General features: G+C 37.5%; 1 long non-coding RNA gene across 1 annotated transcript in view; it reads left to right on the top strand.

Moving 5' to 3' along the window:
* The first annotated feature begins 5,221 nt into the window (after positions 1-5,221).
* The window catches only part of LOC147374049 (uncharacterized), a 294,066-nt gene continuing 283,574 nt past the window's right edge, over positions 5,222-15,713 (top strand). The window contains exon 1 of the long non-coding RNA XR_015162381.1: positions 5,222-5,645. This is a non-coding gene — a long non-coding RNA (uncharacterized LOC147374049). The remainder of the gene's footprint in view (positions 5,646-15,713) is intronic.

Below are 15,713 nucleotides of genomic sequence, written 5' to 3'. Positions count from 1 at the left end.
CTGAGGCGACTTAGCAGCAGTAGCAGCAGTGAATTTGCTCAGCCATAAATAAATGAGAGGTACTTCACAGCCCTGGCACACTCATGAGAGTGCTATGTTACTTTAAAAAGTCTTAGGGGAAACAATTTATAAATTAAATATTTTCCTCACTTCCATTTTATCAGAGAGATAGTTCAAATACATCATATTTCAATTATTTGGCATGGGTATAGCATATAACATCTTCAGAGAAGTCTCTTCATGAGACTGTTCATGAGTCTCTTCATGAGACTGTTTCATTCTTTAAGAAAATATTTTAATAGGCTCTCATCCTTTGTCATTAGTTATTCATAGTTTCTGGGCAAAAAGATTACTTACATATTTCTAAGACTTTGAGAAACTAAAGATAATTTGTTATAGAAATAGTTCATTAGGAAACAACTAACATAGTCTTCGAATTACTCATTCCTTATATAGTTGTTAGGTATATTCAACATTGACTGAAACAAAGGCAAAATTAATGTTGAGTGGAAAAAATTATGTGATGAGTCTAGTCATTGTGGATTATTTTTTTATCTGGATGTGCATCCTTATCTGTATACACTGATGTTGACTATCAAGCTCTCAATTTAGTTTAATGACATTACATTATCCTGTTAGAACTAACATTTACCTTCAACTTGACTTAATTTTAATCTTAAAACAAGTATTTAATCTTAATATTTATCATAAGTAATAAAATACTTAATTTTAATCTTAATGCAAGAAATTTCAATAGGCTTCATGGAGTTTGTAGAATTCTAAAAATTATGTGTATACAATACATGAAGTATGTAATATTGGAAACAGTGCTATAATTGAATTTCAGAAATGAATTCAAATACATTGTATTTAAAGTACTCAGGACATGAGATGAACTCAAATAACACATCTTATTCAGCCAGAACATTCCCAAGAAAGGTCCTGTTCAAACCTCATAATAATCTGTTCTCAACAGCATTTATTGATCTTCTTATTTGGAACAATTTCTTCATTTTTGACTCGAACAGGATGTATTTATATTTTGTCCTTAAGCCTGCTTGGTTTCTTATTTGTAGCTTTTTTCTCTTCCAGAGCCTCTTTATATCCCCAGTCTTTAAATGTTGGCGTAACCCAGGGCTTAGTCTTCAGATATCATCTTGTCTCTATTACACAAACTATGTTATCTTATTCAGTATCTGGGCTTAAAGAATCCTTTATACACTGCTGGTACTTAACTTTGTTTCTTTGGGTATGACTTTCCTTGTGTATTCAACAGCCAACTCAAAACCACCATTTAATGCCTCCTAGTAATCAGGAACTTAAGGTCCAAAATGAACTCTCGGTTTGCCTTCACAAATTCATTCCTTCCCCAGTGCTCCACATCTCAGAAAAGAGCTCGATCAGCCCCTCAAGTTCTCATTTTAAACTGTTGAGCATCCTCTTGGATCTGCCTCTTATGAATCACACATCCTTATCACCAACTTATCATCATGTCCCTCTAATCCTACCTTCACAATATATCCCAAGCTGATCTATCTCTTTTCCTCATCTCTATTACTACCACCATAGTATAGTTCATCATCTTTTCCCACTTGCTATTGTTAAGATAGAAATAACCTCCTACCTTGTCGCCCTGCATCTCACGGTCCTAGAGCTTAAATTACAGTGAGAAGACAGATTACTATCATAAAAGTAGAAATCTTTTAAATTGCTTCACACTGTTTTGGAATAAAATCCAGTGTTCTCACAACACCCTTTAAGATTCTGTTTCATCTGCAATCTCTACAACTTCCTCTTCTTCAACTGTCTTTTGGTCACAGGGACCTTGCAGTTTCTCAAACAGACCACGCATTTCCCATGCAGGTACTGTTTTCTCTGACTAGAAGGTTCTTTTCTGAAGTACTCTCATTATTCCTTTCTCTTTTCAATCAAGTATTTTTACAAATATCTCCTCCCCTGAGAGGATTTTTTTAACCACCAGTCTAACAGAATATTTACTTTATTATTCATAATAAATTGAATTATTTATTCCAGCAATTTGTAATCTACTATTTTACTATATGGGTTCCCTCATAGTTCAGTTGGTAAAGAATCCTCCTATAATGCAGAAGACCCTGGTTCAATTTCTGGGTCAGGAAGATCCCTTGGAGAAAGGATTGGTTACCCAGTCCAGTATTCTTGGGCTTCCCTTGTGGCTCAGCTGGTAATACATTTACTTTTGTATTTGTGTTTATATATTTTTTTAATTGTCTCATCCTAGAAATACATTTTTGAGAGGAGACATTTTATAAGAGCAGGAATTTTTCCTCTCTTGTTCAATGTTATTTTTTAATTTCTTAGACTCGTATGAGGAACACAGGAGACCTTATAAATATTTGTTGAGTAATAGAATGAGATGAAAAACTTTCTTAGCTTGTCAGTTGATTTGGGGTAATACAAATTTACAGAGCACCAGTCTGCAAAGTTTCATGCAATTTATTAAATACATTATATAATTTATATATTAAAGCCTAGATTTTCAACCAAAGAGTAGATGTGAAAAAAAACTTTCTTGATTAATTGATAAAATATTTAATGGATGTGAGGTGTTGTTTAGTTATTTTAATTTTCAGATTATCCACAGGTATGATGTATTTTCTTGAAGATATAAAATTCACAGGCCTACATAAAGCTTTAACACATACTTGAGAGTTTACATTGATTTGTAGAGATATTTATCATATAATCTCTATAAATTCCAGGATTTTGTTTGATCCTGTTGGTCAGAGACAGTATCACTATTATCATCTGGGTGCATATTTCTACTCCTCCATACATAATGCTTCTACTGCTCTCTGCAAGTGGTGAGACAAGCTGGAATTTCTCCTGGATATTGATTTCCTCAATTATTCAATAAAAATAAAGTTTTTAGCTACTATATGCAAGACAGATATAGTGATATACCTTGTTCTTATGGAGCTTACATTTTACTGGAGGAGGAAGAAAACTAAATAAGCAAACTATGTGTTAAGAAAATGATAGCAAATGCTGAAAAGTTATTGGCAGTCTGTGCACAATGGAAGAGGCTGTATTTGTACCTACGTATCTGTTTGGTTCCCAAATCCATGTTTCTTCTATTACCTGACATGGTGTAAGATAGACATCCATGTCTGGTTAATAAATAATGCTTCTTTGTTTGGTTGCTTCCTTCAAAGAAGAATGATGAGTAGAAGAAAATCCATTTCTTTTGAATGGCCTTCAGAGAATCTTTAGAGAATTTACCCGAATGTTATCTACATATTGACTTTGAGACTGTAATTATACTAGTTCAAAATCTGTTGGTACTGAATAATTAAAAATGCGATGGCTATGTATGGGAGAGGTAATAATGAAATATGGACTCATGACATATTTACATAGATAGGGGAATGTGCTATGGTAGATTCTTCTGCTGTCATTGGCAACTACTGCACGTCCAGGAAGGGGAAATCCAATATTAGAAAAGGACTGGTGAAGTTGTCTTTTGAGATGTCTATTTTAGGGAAGTAGTTTTGTATGAGGCAAACTTAAAGCTTTTGGAACTTTCCGGAGAAATCTCATTTTATTAAGAGGCTAGGCACTCTAGGATTTGTTGCTACTCAATTCAAATAGTTGCTGTACTTATTCAAGTGTGACCGTTTCTTATGTCTCTGATATGCAGCTATTGTCTTACATATTTTATAACCAGCAGCCCTCTACTAAGTGTTTTTTATTGTCTATTATCCCAATCATTTTATTTTTTCTCACCAACTTGAATAATAGCCAGATTCCTTTTTATTCTAACTTGAGCAGAAGGAAAACAGAAAAAAAAAAAAAAAAGCCATATGAAAATCTGAACTCTTTAGGAAAAGTCTCTTCCAGATTTCCTAACTTCTGATTAGTTGTCTTTGCCAATGAGAAAGAAATGTGCTGTCGATAAAGTCTGACTGATAAATGAGGCTCTTTTGGCAATACTGTTTTAAAGGGAATGGTGTTGTTTGGTTCATATCCAGTAAGTCTCCTTGGAAGATCATACTTTGAATTGCAGCACCAGCCTTGACTCCCTTGTTTCCAATTGAGCTATTTCACCTGGTTTGGCAGCATGAAATTTGTTCTTTTGCTGCTTATAGAGATGTTTCAATGCTTCTGGCTGATTTCTGGCACAAGCTTGAAGCATTACACTGCCCATCCTGGAGGCCTCTTCCGTTTCTTAGATATTCTGCTGCCCTCATCAATTTTCTTCACATGCCAGTCCTGTCAGAGTTGTGTTTTCACAATCACGTTGTCAATTTGAAGAAGCAAATGCATCCTGAACCATGACCGGTGGGGATTTTATTCTGCCTGCTGAGATTGTGGGGGTGGTATTTGCCTTAGAATTCAGAAACTGGCTGTGACATGTAGAAAAATTCTCATAAATTGTTTGGGGCCACATAGTCACTTTGTCTCCTTGGTTCTTGATATAGGACACAGTGCCAGGGATAGTGTTCCTTAAGAGACAATGGGTTCAGATGCCAATTTGAGGGGACTATCACTAACAAAGACTTCAGAGATAAGGGTATTTAAATATTTTAATAGAAGAGTTAGTTAATCCAGAAGTTGTCAGTGTTCTATCTCCTCAGTCAAGATCTGCAGCTCTACAGTAGGAAAGAGCATAGCAACCCAAGTTGATGGTTAAAACATAGTTGGCACAGTCTCCTTGTCTCATCTTGACTCAGAGGAATGATAGAAACATTACTGCACTATGCCACAATTCTCAAGATCTAGAGCAGTGGTGTACTGGTGACTATTTTTTTACTTACTATTATAACTTTCATAATACATTATTTCTTAGCTAGCATTCTTAGCTAGCATTTTAAATTACACAGAAAATTTCATGGAGTGAGAATACCACAACTTACACAGTCATTTCTCATTTTATTGTTCTTTAGACTCTCCCTCCAGCTTTTTGCATCAGTGTCATGTAGTTTTCAGTAAAGAAATCTTTCACTTCTTTGGTTAAATTTAATTTTCAGCATTATATTATTTTTATTCTATTGTAAATAGGGTTATTTTATTTATTACCTTTTCAGAAAATTTATTGTTAGTAACACTACTGATTTTTGCATGTTAACTTCTACCTGCAACTTTATTGAATTTCTTTACTAGATCTAGCAATTTTCTGGTGAAGTCAGGACTGTAAGGCCTGGTCCAAACAAACTTCAGGTGTTCCTACTTAGGCTTTTTGGCTGCTAAGGACCTGGAGCTACACTCAGCAGTGGGAGGGGCTATGGATTAGCTCTTCTGCTTGGTGAAGTAAGGGAAGCCTCCAAGCTTGGCAAGGCTTTTAATCTTTAGTCTTGACTCAAGCTGACCTGCTCTCAAAGTTCTCTGGTCGAGTACTGTCACTGACTTTGCTCTGTAGACTGCAAGTTCTGCTTGTTATATCCTTGGCTCAAGCATTGTTGGGCTATGCAGTGTCCAGGTGTTGCTGATCAGGCTTTCAATTTGGGAAGAAGCCAGGGAGCTTACTTTAGCAGGGAGCCAGGCTATGACTCAGCAACTTTGCCTGATGACCCCTGCATCCCACCGCGTTTTCTCCCGAGACTTCCACCATCTTGGCTCTGCAAACAGCAGAGCTACTGGCTGAGACAACAACTTGGATGCTGCAGGTAGGAATCCCCATTTATCAAGATTCTAGTTCTGGTTGTTGCAAACCCCTTCCCCCATCTCTCCCCACTGATTCCCCTTCAATCCTTGTAAGGATAAGACCAGAATGGACACACCCCCAAAGTGACGCTAGTCTCTCTTTTCCCACTGGAGGAAAGGTAGACTTGGGTAGACCTCTGACCATACTGCTGTGCAGGCCTGGGGGAGAGATAGTGCTATCAACCTAAAACTGCTTTTCTTACCCTTCTAAAGTAGTCTGTCTTGGTCTTTGTGTTACAACCCCTGTGTTCTAGGATTTTCTCCATGGCACCTGGTCCATAAATAGTTCTTGTAAAAGGATGTTAAGTCAGGAAGGACCTGTGTGGCCCTCTCCATGTGTTCACTCCTGTTCCTATAAATGTAAAAAATTTTCCTAGCTGTGGGTCCTACTTAGTGTATAGATGTATGTATATGTATATGAGTTATAGTTATATATTTTGGGTAGCTCAGACAGTAAAGCGTCTGCCTGCAATGTAGGAGACCTGGGTTCGATCCCTGGGTCGGGAAGATCCCCTGGAGAAGGAAATGGCAACCTACTCCAGTACTCTTGCCTGGAAAATTCCATGGATAGAGGAGTCTGGTAGGCTACAGTCCTTGAGATCACAGAGAGCTGGAAATGACTGTGAGCAACTTCACCAGTTCACTGGTTTGGAATTTACATAAAATGAGAATGCTTGTGAGAGCATGTGGTTTCTGTTTTTTAATGGACTACAAATAATGCTGTGCCTTAATCATCATGCTGTGTGTTTTTATTCCTTGACTTGCATGCAGGTACTTTATACACCATCCAAATATGTAATTGCCTGACTAGGAATCAAATATTCTCCTCTAGGGTCTTGTTTCTTGGCATGGTATTTTTTGTATTTCTTTTAAGAAGAGAAAATTGCACCAAAAATAAGTTTAGACTAGCCGTTTCAGAGCTACTTGTAATGGAAAACTGCTGTACCGGTATAGTGGAGTATCATGTGTTCTTACGGTTAAGAGACTTCAGAGCTCATTTAGACCCAGAACAGTGGCTACTACCTTGTAGACACTATGTAAAATTTTCTTGACTTAATGGATAAAATACTAGGTTTAACTTTATACACACTGTTTTTAAAAGTTTGTCCCAGAAGTACAAATGACTTTGCCCAGATGAACTGGTATTCTATAAAAAAAATAAACTAGTTCATTACAATACTCTGCCATCTATTTATTAATAGATTTGAATGAATGGTTTTATTTGAGTATTAGTAATAAAAGCTCAAAGTTTGGACTTCAGTATCAAATTGTGCGATTTCAAAACGGCTCTTTTGCTTCCCAGCTGTGTGACCTGAGGTAAGTCCCTTAACCACTTTGAGCCTCAATTTCTTCATTTAAAAGCGTAGATAATGATAGCACATATCTGTGTAATAGGAAATTTGGCTCGGAGATAGACTCCTAACCCTTAGGAAAAAGAATTTGGTTGGTGTTTGACCTGGGTTCCTAGGAAATCCCACAAATACTACTTCCTACGTAATAGAAATGTCTTTGCTATTCATTGTAACCCCTGATAATTTATCCTAATAACGTCACTCAGATCTGTTCCTAGAAAGTTTAAGCTCTTGACTCAGGATAGAAGTTAGCTGTGCCAAGAAGACCAATCATGTTATTAGAAGGTTGGGGCTTTGAGCCACATGATATGGGGTCAACCTCTAGGGAGAAGTAGATTGGAGACTGAGTTACATGGCTAAGATTTTAATCAATCATGCTTATATGAAGAAGCCTCATTGTAACTGTGGACAAATAAGCTATGTTCCCTGTTTGGTAACAATCTATGTCCTGACTCCACAGAAGGCACAAAAGGATAGTGGAAGCTTCACATTGGGAACCCTTCTTGACCTTGCTCTATATGCCTCTGTTTTTGGATGGTTCTGATGTGCTTGTTTTTTGACTGTAATAAAGCTATGCTCACATATATATAGTATTTTCTTAAGTTCTGTAAGTCATTAAACCTGAGGAGGTAGTGAAAATATCTGAATTTGTAGCCAGTTGGTCAGGAGTAAGGATGGCCTGTGGACCCTTGAACTTGAAGCTGGTGTCTGAAGTGAGGGGCAGTATCATGGAGGACTGTGCACTTCATCTATGGTGTCTGTTGTTAACTGTGGGTAGGTGATGTCAAAAGTTACCGCGATATCTCAGAGTTATTGTGAGACTTAAATGGTTCAGACTATGTGAAATACTAAGAATAGGAACTGGATGCAATGATTGTTACAAGTGTTCTCTATTATAATTAAAGGTTCAGGTTCTTCATGATCAATAAATATTATGACAACAAGGGCTAGTCATTTTTTAATATGTTTTATTTAACCTTTGGGAACACTCTAAGATGTTACTATAAAGCCACTTTTCAAATGGTTTAAGCAACTATTTTTAGTAAGTAATAAGTTGGCATTTAAAAAGTCTGTGGTTTTTATTACAATGTAATATAGCATTTCCCACTTACTTTCACCTAAGGCTGAAATCTCCTTTTCCAGAAGAAAATACTGTGGGTATAATCACTTAAAATTTTGGCCTTATTTTTCTGTTGGTAAAAAGAGGAATGGAAAATTTACCTCTATATTTCCTTATAATTGAACCACTCATTATTGTACTGTATAGAATGCTTGATTATCTATCATAACAAATAGACTGCAAAAATTAGTATAATGCAAGCTCAAGAAAATAACTCTATTAAAGTTATTTTTAGTAAGTACTGGGTATATACATCTGTGGGGCTGCTGTTTTGTGGTATACAAAAAACTCAGAGAACCTTGTGTCTTCACCTTCTGGTACCCAAATCTTCCTTGGATGTCATCTCTAATTCATCTGAACAGAAGTCATGGGAAAAAAAAAATGAGAAAATAGGAAATGTCTATATAGTTTAAGCCTAGAAATAATTTTAACTTACATTCTGTTGACTACATCTTGGTCATATAGACACATCTAATTGCAAGGGAGTCTGGGAAATAGAGCATATCTGTAGAAGAAGAGGAGAAAATGCAATACTAGCAATTTAGTATATCACTGTTAATTTTTTATATACTTTCTGTGCATCCCCATTAAGTCCTGGAAGAAAGTAGTCAATAACAATTAAGTGGCCATTGATTATTTCATTAAAGTCCTCCCCTTCAATGAAATACTCTCTTGCCTAGCACAACTGAAAAAAATGTTATTTTTCACTGGTTGGTCCCTTTTGCCTAAAATTTCCCCATTTACATTTCAAGCTTTTGGTATTCACTGTAGAAACTTACTAGAGGCATTTCTGGTGTAATTTCCAATTAAAATACAAATTACATCATCAGGGATAAATGTTATCAGCCATTTATACCTTGGAAAGGATGAGTTTATCACATGCTTTCCTACTGGCTCTAATTCATTGTAAGTCTTTTCATTGATGGGGGAGTGGGGAGAAACACAGGCAGGTAGCTCACAAAGTGAAATTGGCAAATGCAAAATTTCCATCACATCTATTCTCACAACTCTGTCTAGAGACAGCTCGATTCTTTTATACATGCGCCATCCTGTGTGATGGGTGTCTTTACTTCTTCAAGGAGAGTGAAAAAATAGGTCTGATTCTGGCAGTCTTAAATATCCATTTCTTCTCTTGAGTGAAAGAAAAGCAAAATGTTTAAGATTCTTCCTTTTGTTCTTACCGTTTCTACTTTTTATCATAAAGCTGAATGTTGCTTCTCTTCCTCCTTCTCTTGTCTCAAATCCTGTGGCAAGAATAAAAGAGTGGAGAGATGGTGTTTGCTAGTCTCATGGATATGGAAATACACAGTTGCAGAACCCTGGGGTTTAGGAATGGAAATTGTGCTGTTCTGATAGTCTGATATGGTCCAGGTCAGTTATGCAACCTCTGACTCATACCACCCTTTTCTCCTGACATTTGCTGTCTTTTAGTTCCAAAATATTAGACTTTTTAAAAACTGAAAAGAACTAGTATTTCTCCATTGCAAGTATAGTTTCTTAAACATTGCATCTGTTACTAAATTTCCATACCCCACCTTCCAGTTCATTAAGTAACAGAAAATTTCACTGCATAATTCTTAATCTTGCAGATCTACTGCAAAAGTCTATACAATAGACAACTGAGGTTTTATATAAGTTCTTGCCTGTTTGGAAAACTCAGCAGTGGCCACAGCACTGGAAAAGGTCACTTTGCATTCCAATCCCAAAGAAAGGCAATGCCAAAGAATGCTCAAACTACCACACAATTGCACTCATCTCACACACTAGCGAAGTAATGCTCAAAATTCTCCAAGCCAGGCTCCAACAGTACTTGAACTGTGAACTTCCAGATGTTCAAGCTGGATTTCGAAAAGGCCAGAGGTCAAATTGCCAGCATCTGTTGGATCATCAAAAAAGTAAGAGAGTTCCATAAAACCATCTATTTCTGCTTTAATGACTATGCCAAAGCCTTTGACTGTGTGGATCACAATAAACTGTGAAAAATTCTTAAAGAGATGAGAATACCAGACCACTTGATCTGCTTCCTGAGAAATCTTTATGCAGGTCAAGAAGCAATAGTTAGAACTGGACGTGGAACAAAAGACTGGTTCCAAGTCGGGAAAGTAGTACATCAGGGCTGTATATTGTCACCCTGCTTATTTAACTTATATGCAGAGTACATCATGAGAAATGCTGGACTGGAGGAAGCACAAGCTGGAATCAAGATTGCTGGGAGAGATATCAATAACCTCAGGTATGCGGATGACACCACCCTTATGGCAGAAAGCAAAGAAGAACTAAAGAGCCTCTTGATGAAAGTGAAAGAGGAGAGTAAAAAGTTGGCTTAAAGCTCAACGTTCAGAAAACTAAGATCATGGCATCTGGTCCCATCGCTTCATGGCAAATAAATGGGGAAACAGTGGAAACAGTGACAGTCTTTATTTTGGGGGGCTCCAAAATCACTGCAGATGATGATGTCAGCCATGAAATTAAAAGATGCTTGCTCCTTGGAAGAAAAGCTATGACAAACCTAGACAGCATATTAAAAAGCAGAGATATTACTTTGCCAACAAAGGTCTGTCTAGTCCAAGCTATGGTTTTTCCAGTGGTTATGTATAGATGTGAGAGTTGGACTGTAAAGAAAGCTGAGTGCTGAGGAATTGATGCTTTTGAACTGTGGTGTTGGAGAAGACTCTTGAGAGTCCCTTGGACAGGACTCTAGGAGATCCAACCAGTCCATCCTAAAGGAAATCAGTCCTGAATATTCATTGGAAGGACCGATGCTGAAGCTGAAAACTTCTATCCTTTGGCCACCTGATGTGAAGAGCTAACTCATTTGAAAAGACCCTGATACTGGGAAAGAGTGAAGGTGGGAGGAGAAGGGGATGACAGAGGGTGAGATGGTTGGATGGCATCACTGACTCAACGGACATGAGTTTGAGTAAATTCCAGGAGTTGGTGATAGACAAGGAGGCCTGGCGTGCTTCAGTCCATGGGGTCGCAAAGAGTCAGACATGACTGTGTAACTCAACTGAACTTGCCTATTAGTGCTTGGTGATATCCCACTGATCAATGGAATTATATATTTATTACTAATAAACATTGCTTATGTTTATAATACTTATTCTTATTTGGCCAAGTCCCTGGCAAGTGTATAGATACAGTCAGGCTAAATTCCCTTTCAACAATAACTTCATCTCTGTTGGATTGAGGTATGACAACATTACCAAAATGAGCACTGAGGATGTCACAGCTACACTAATCCCTCATGATATATGACCTAACCTGGGGATAAGCATATCCTCGGTAGATGTTACTCTGAGTCATCATTTCAGATCTCTCATACCTGGAACCAATATTTCAGATGTAAAGGGAGGACCAAGAAGGGAGAGAGGGAGAAGGAGGGAGAATTACTTCTCATCTCTGGTTTCCAGGAAGGTGGTGTATACTTAGATGATGAAATTAGACATCGCTACCATTTTGTCAGGATAAACTTTAACTGATGGCTTAAAATTATCAAACCAATTAATAGAAGGCAGATAAAAAATTAGATGATAGGAATTTAGGTCTGACATTTCATATTGTTTTTTTTTCTCAGAGAAAAAGTATACATTTGAAAAATTTGAAATATTTCAGATACTCCCTCAATATTGCTTCCATTCTTTATACATTTATTTTGCTTGTTTAGGATTCTGTTTCTTCATAGATATTTATAAATACAGATATACTACAAAGTGTATTTTCTTTCATACAAGTTTGTTTTCAATCAGAAATAAAGATGGAAGGAAAGTTAAGAACCAGTGGGAGAAAAACAGACATTTTCAAAAAATATTTTGAACTGAACAAATTCATGTCTGTTCAAAGAATATTTTGATGGTATGTCTGGTTTTCAACCCAGCACTTTTAAATAACCCAGCTTTATTTCCTCTTTATCCTGGTTCATTTTTGAGTATTAGTAAAAAGCAAAAAAAAAAAAAAATCCCTACATACCAGGAAAAAAACTATTCAAAACCATGCATATTAACATAATATGCTAATAGCATTTGAGCAACTTAAAATAAATATATTCAGGTTAAGACACGGCTGATTTCAAGGCTGAATGGCCTGTACTGGGTAGATACTTGTCAGTACCTACACTCCCAGGAGAGTGTCTCTGCAATATTTCTAGGGACCAGTGTTACTGCAGGTACTACAGGAAGCTCCAGATAACAACAAATTGTTCTGTATATTTTATATACAATATGACTAGAATAAACTGGTATGTGATAGTTAAACTTGAATTTTTTGCCCAATAATCTGTATCTTAAAAAGTATAGCCTCTGAAAGGCATGCTACAGAGGATTGAGAACAAGACCTGTGGGCTCCTACTGCCTAAGTTCAGATTCCAGCTCCATCTTTTGATAGCTATGGAAATGGGAAACTCCTTACCCTTCTGAACCTCAAGTTTCTCCTCTATCAGAATAATAGTGATAAATTTCTACCTTATGAGTTTGTAGTTTAAAGTGTTTAGAGTCTGGCACAAATAAAGGTTTAGTTACTATCAACTACTGGTAGGATTGTTTACCTTCCATTTAAAAGCAAAGTATTTTACCACAGTAAGGAGAATGGGGCAGGGAGGGGGGGACTCAGTTTGAATTCAGCATAAATTAAAAAGACCATAAGCCTCACAACACCTTAGATGGACCCAGTCACTCATACTCATTTATTTCCAGTTTCTTTGCTTATCTGTGGACTTCAGGGTAGAGAGGAATGGAACCCCTGCTTTCCTCAGTTGCCTCAATTGACTGAGCCCTAAACACACCTCCTGATCTTTGAACCATATATCACACTGGTTGCTGCTGCTAAGTTGCTTCAGTCGTGTCCGACTCTGTGCGACCCCACAGACGGCAGCCCACCAGGCTCTCCCGTCCCTGGGATTCTCCAGGCAAGAACACTGGAGTGGGTTGCCATTTCCTTCTCCAATGCATGAAAGTAAAAAGTGAAAGTGAAGTCGCTCAGTCGTGTCCGACTCTTTGCGACCCCATGGACTGCAGCCTACCAGGCTCCTCCGTCCATGGGATTTTCCAGGCAAGAGCACTGGAATGGGGTGCCATTGCCTTCTCCATATCACACTGGTATTAATATATAAAATAGGATCCTGACATACCCTGAAGATTCAACTTTTATTATCTTAGAGAAAATTCCTAAATTGGCAAACTTACTATCTAAATTATTGATATCAGCAGAAACTCATAACATGATTATGAACAATTTTATTGATCTCCAGCTTTTCACCTGAGTAAGTTAGGGTCTTCTGAGAAGTGGATGCCAAAGTGGGATTATCTGTGTAAGAAAATTATTGGAGAAAATGCGTTTGAGGAAAACTCAGGAAGTTGTCAGCCAAGACTGGCAGAACTCTCAGACCAAGATGCAGGTCTAATTCTTCTGAAGAAGAGAAGGAAGCAAGAAAGGTTGAGTAGGACAAATTTTTGTAATGCAGTTGAAAGGAAGTTTTAGCAAAGCTAATGAGGGTAACTCAAGCTACCAGTCATAGGAGTCTCATATCTCCTAGGAGATGGCCGGGCTTTATCCCTTTGTTTTATTCAGTCACTGGCTGTGAGCAACCTGGTGGGAAGTGTAACCCCTGAGCAGACACATCGGTGAGTTTCAGTATATATCACTTGGTTCCATCCATCAGTTATTCTCCTTGCCATGAGATAAATGAGAGGATACTTCATGGTCACCAAATCACCTGATTCTTGAACCTCTTCCTCAACAATATCTCCACTCTGCAATGATGAGATTGCCCCACCTCTTCTACTCAGACATTGGCTTGGGTCCCCACCCCCTCCCCTCAGCTTCCACTGATTTCCAGAACACCCCTTATGCCTTTGATTGTGAATATCACAGTAAACTCCAAAGACAACTGTGATGTTCAAATTTTTTGTTTAGGTTTAACTATTACCCAACTCTAGAGATATAAATAATTCCCTGAGCAAGCATGATCTCTAGTTGTTATTAATATATACTAAGATAAATTATGATAGAGAACTAATTACATGAAACTTACAGACTCAGGCAGATCAGTATGTTAAAACAGAATATAAGCAACAATCTGCATTAATATTGTGCTTTGTTAATTGATGCTCCTTATGATTGGAGAAGGAAATGGCAGCCCACTCCAGTAATCTTACCTGGAAAATCCCATGGATGGAGGACCCTTGTAGATTACAGTCCATGGGGTCTCAAAGAGTCAGACATGACTGAGCAACTTCATTTTCACTTTTCATGATTGTACAAACAAATGAATATTCAAATATCCTGATATGTTTCCAAATCTATAAATAGTAACCTTTCCCTTCAGTTTTGTTTTCCTTTTATCACTGTTTACTAGTTTAAACAATACAGAAAATGATAACCAAAAATAATAACATAACCAATTACAAACCTGACTTTACAGAAAAGAGCATTAAACTTCAAACCAGTGACAATAACCAATTTACCAAACTTCCAAATATACATGGGTCAGACTTCTCATTAACATTTCAAAACATTCAGATGTGGTGGAATTTTGTAGCAAATTATAAATGATTTATGAAAAGAAAAATTTGTAGTCTATCTTGGACTACAGAAACAGAGAAAGAAAGAAACTCAGAGCTAATTTTACTGCACTTTGCAGATAGAATTCCATATGACCAAAAAAGGTAGAAGAAAAAAAAAATCACTATTTTTTTCTGCTAGTATCTTAGTTCAGGTTTTCACAACAAAATATCACAAATAAGGTGATTTAAACAACAGGAGTTTATTTATCATAGTTCTAGAAGCTGGGAGGTCTACCACTAAAAGGCCAGCAAGGTAGATTTCATGTTGAGGCCTTTTCTCTTGAGCTTGTAGGTGGCTGCCATCTTGCTGGGTGCTCACATAACCTCTTTTGTATGCACGTGGGGAGACAGAGCAAGCTTGTTGGTATCTCTTCTTAAAAGGATACTTATTGCATCATGAGGACCACCCGCCACTCAATTAAATTCAACCCTAATTACGTCCCCAAAGCCCCATCTCCAAATAGTATTGCATTGGGGGTTAGGGCTACACTATGTGAATTTAGGTAATGGGGGCACGAACATTCAGTCTATAATATAAAGTCATTGCTCTAGCTTCAGATCTCACATCTGTAACACAGCATGGATTCACAGCATGGATTCACAGCATGGCCAGATGACAGTACCTCCCAGGTTAGCTGGAGGTCCATTCTTTTCCATCTGTAGTCTCTCTGCAAATTCTCTCATGGATCCCCAGGGTTCTTTACTCAGATCTTTGTGTCATTCCTCCTTTGTATGAAAGTTATCTACTGTGAAACTGAAGGTTCAGGGGTGTTCCTCCGAGCCCACTACCACAATGGTGCCCTCCTGGTCTGCTGTTCTTGGTTCCTTCCACTAACCACATTGAGCTCTTAGAGTTACTGATTAAACCATTACTACATGAAGAAATGCCTCACATGTAGCACCCATCACTGCTGTCGCAGTGCCATCTCACTGCTTCTGTGGTGCTGAGGTAAGTATCTGCTGTTTCTCCCAGGACTATGTATATGGCTCAAGTATCCC

Source organism: Bos grunniens, chromosome 4 (genome assembly GCF_055505025.1).
Source record: "Bos grunniens cultivar Pamir isolate PY7600 chromosome 4, Bosgru_T2T1.0, whole genome shotgun sequence".
Lineage (NCBI taxonomy): Eukaryota > Metazoa > Chordata > Mammalia > Artiodactyla > Bovidae > Bos > Bos grunniens.
The sequence above is the reverse complement of the archived record's forward strand: the minus strand, read 5'-3'. Positions and strand labels throughout refer to the sequence as shown.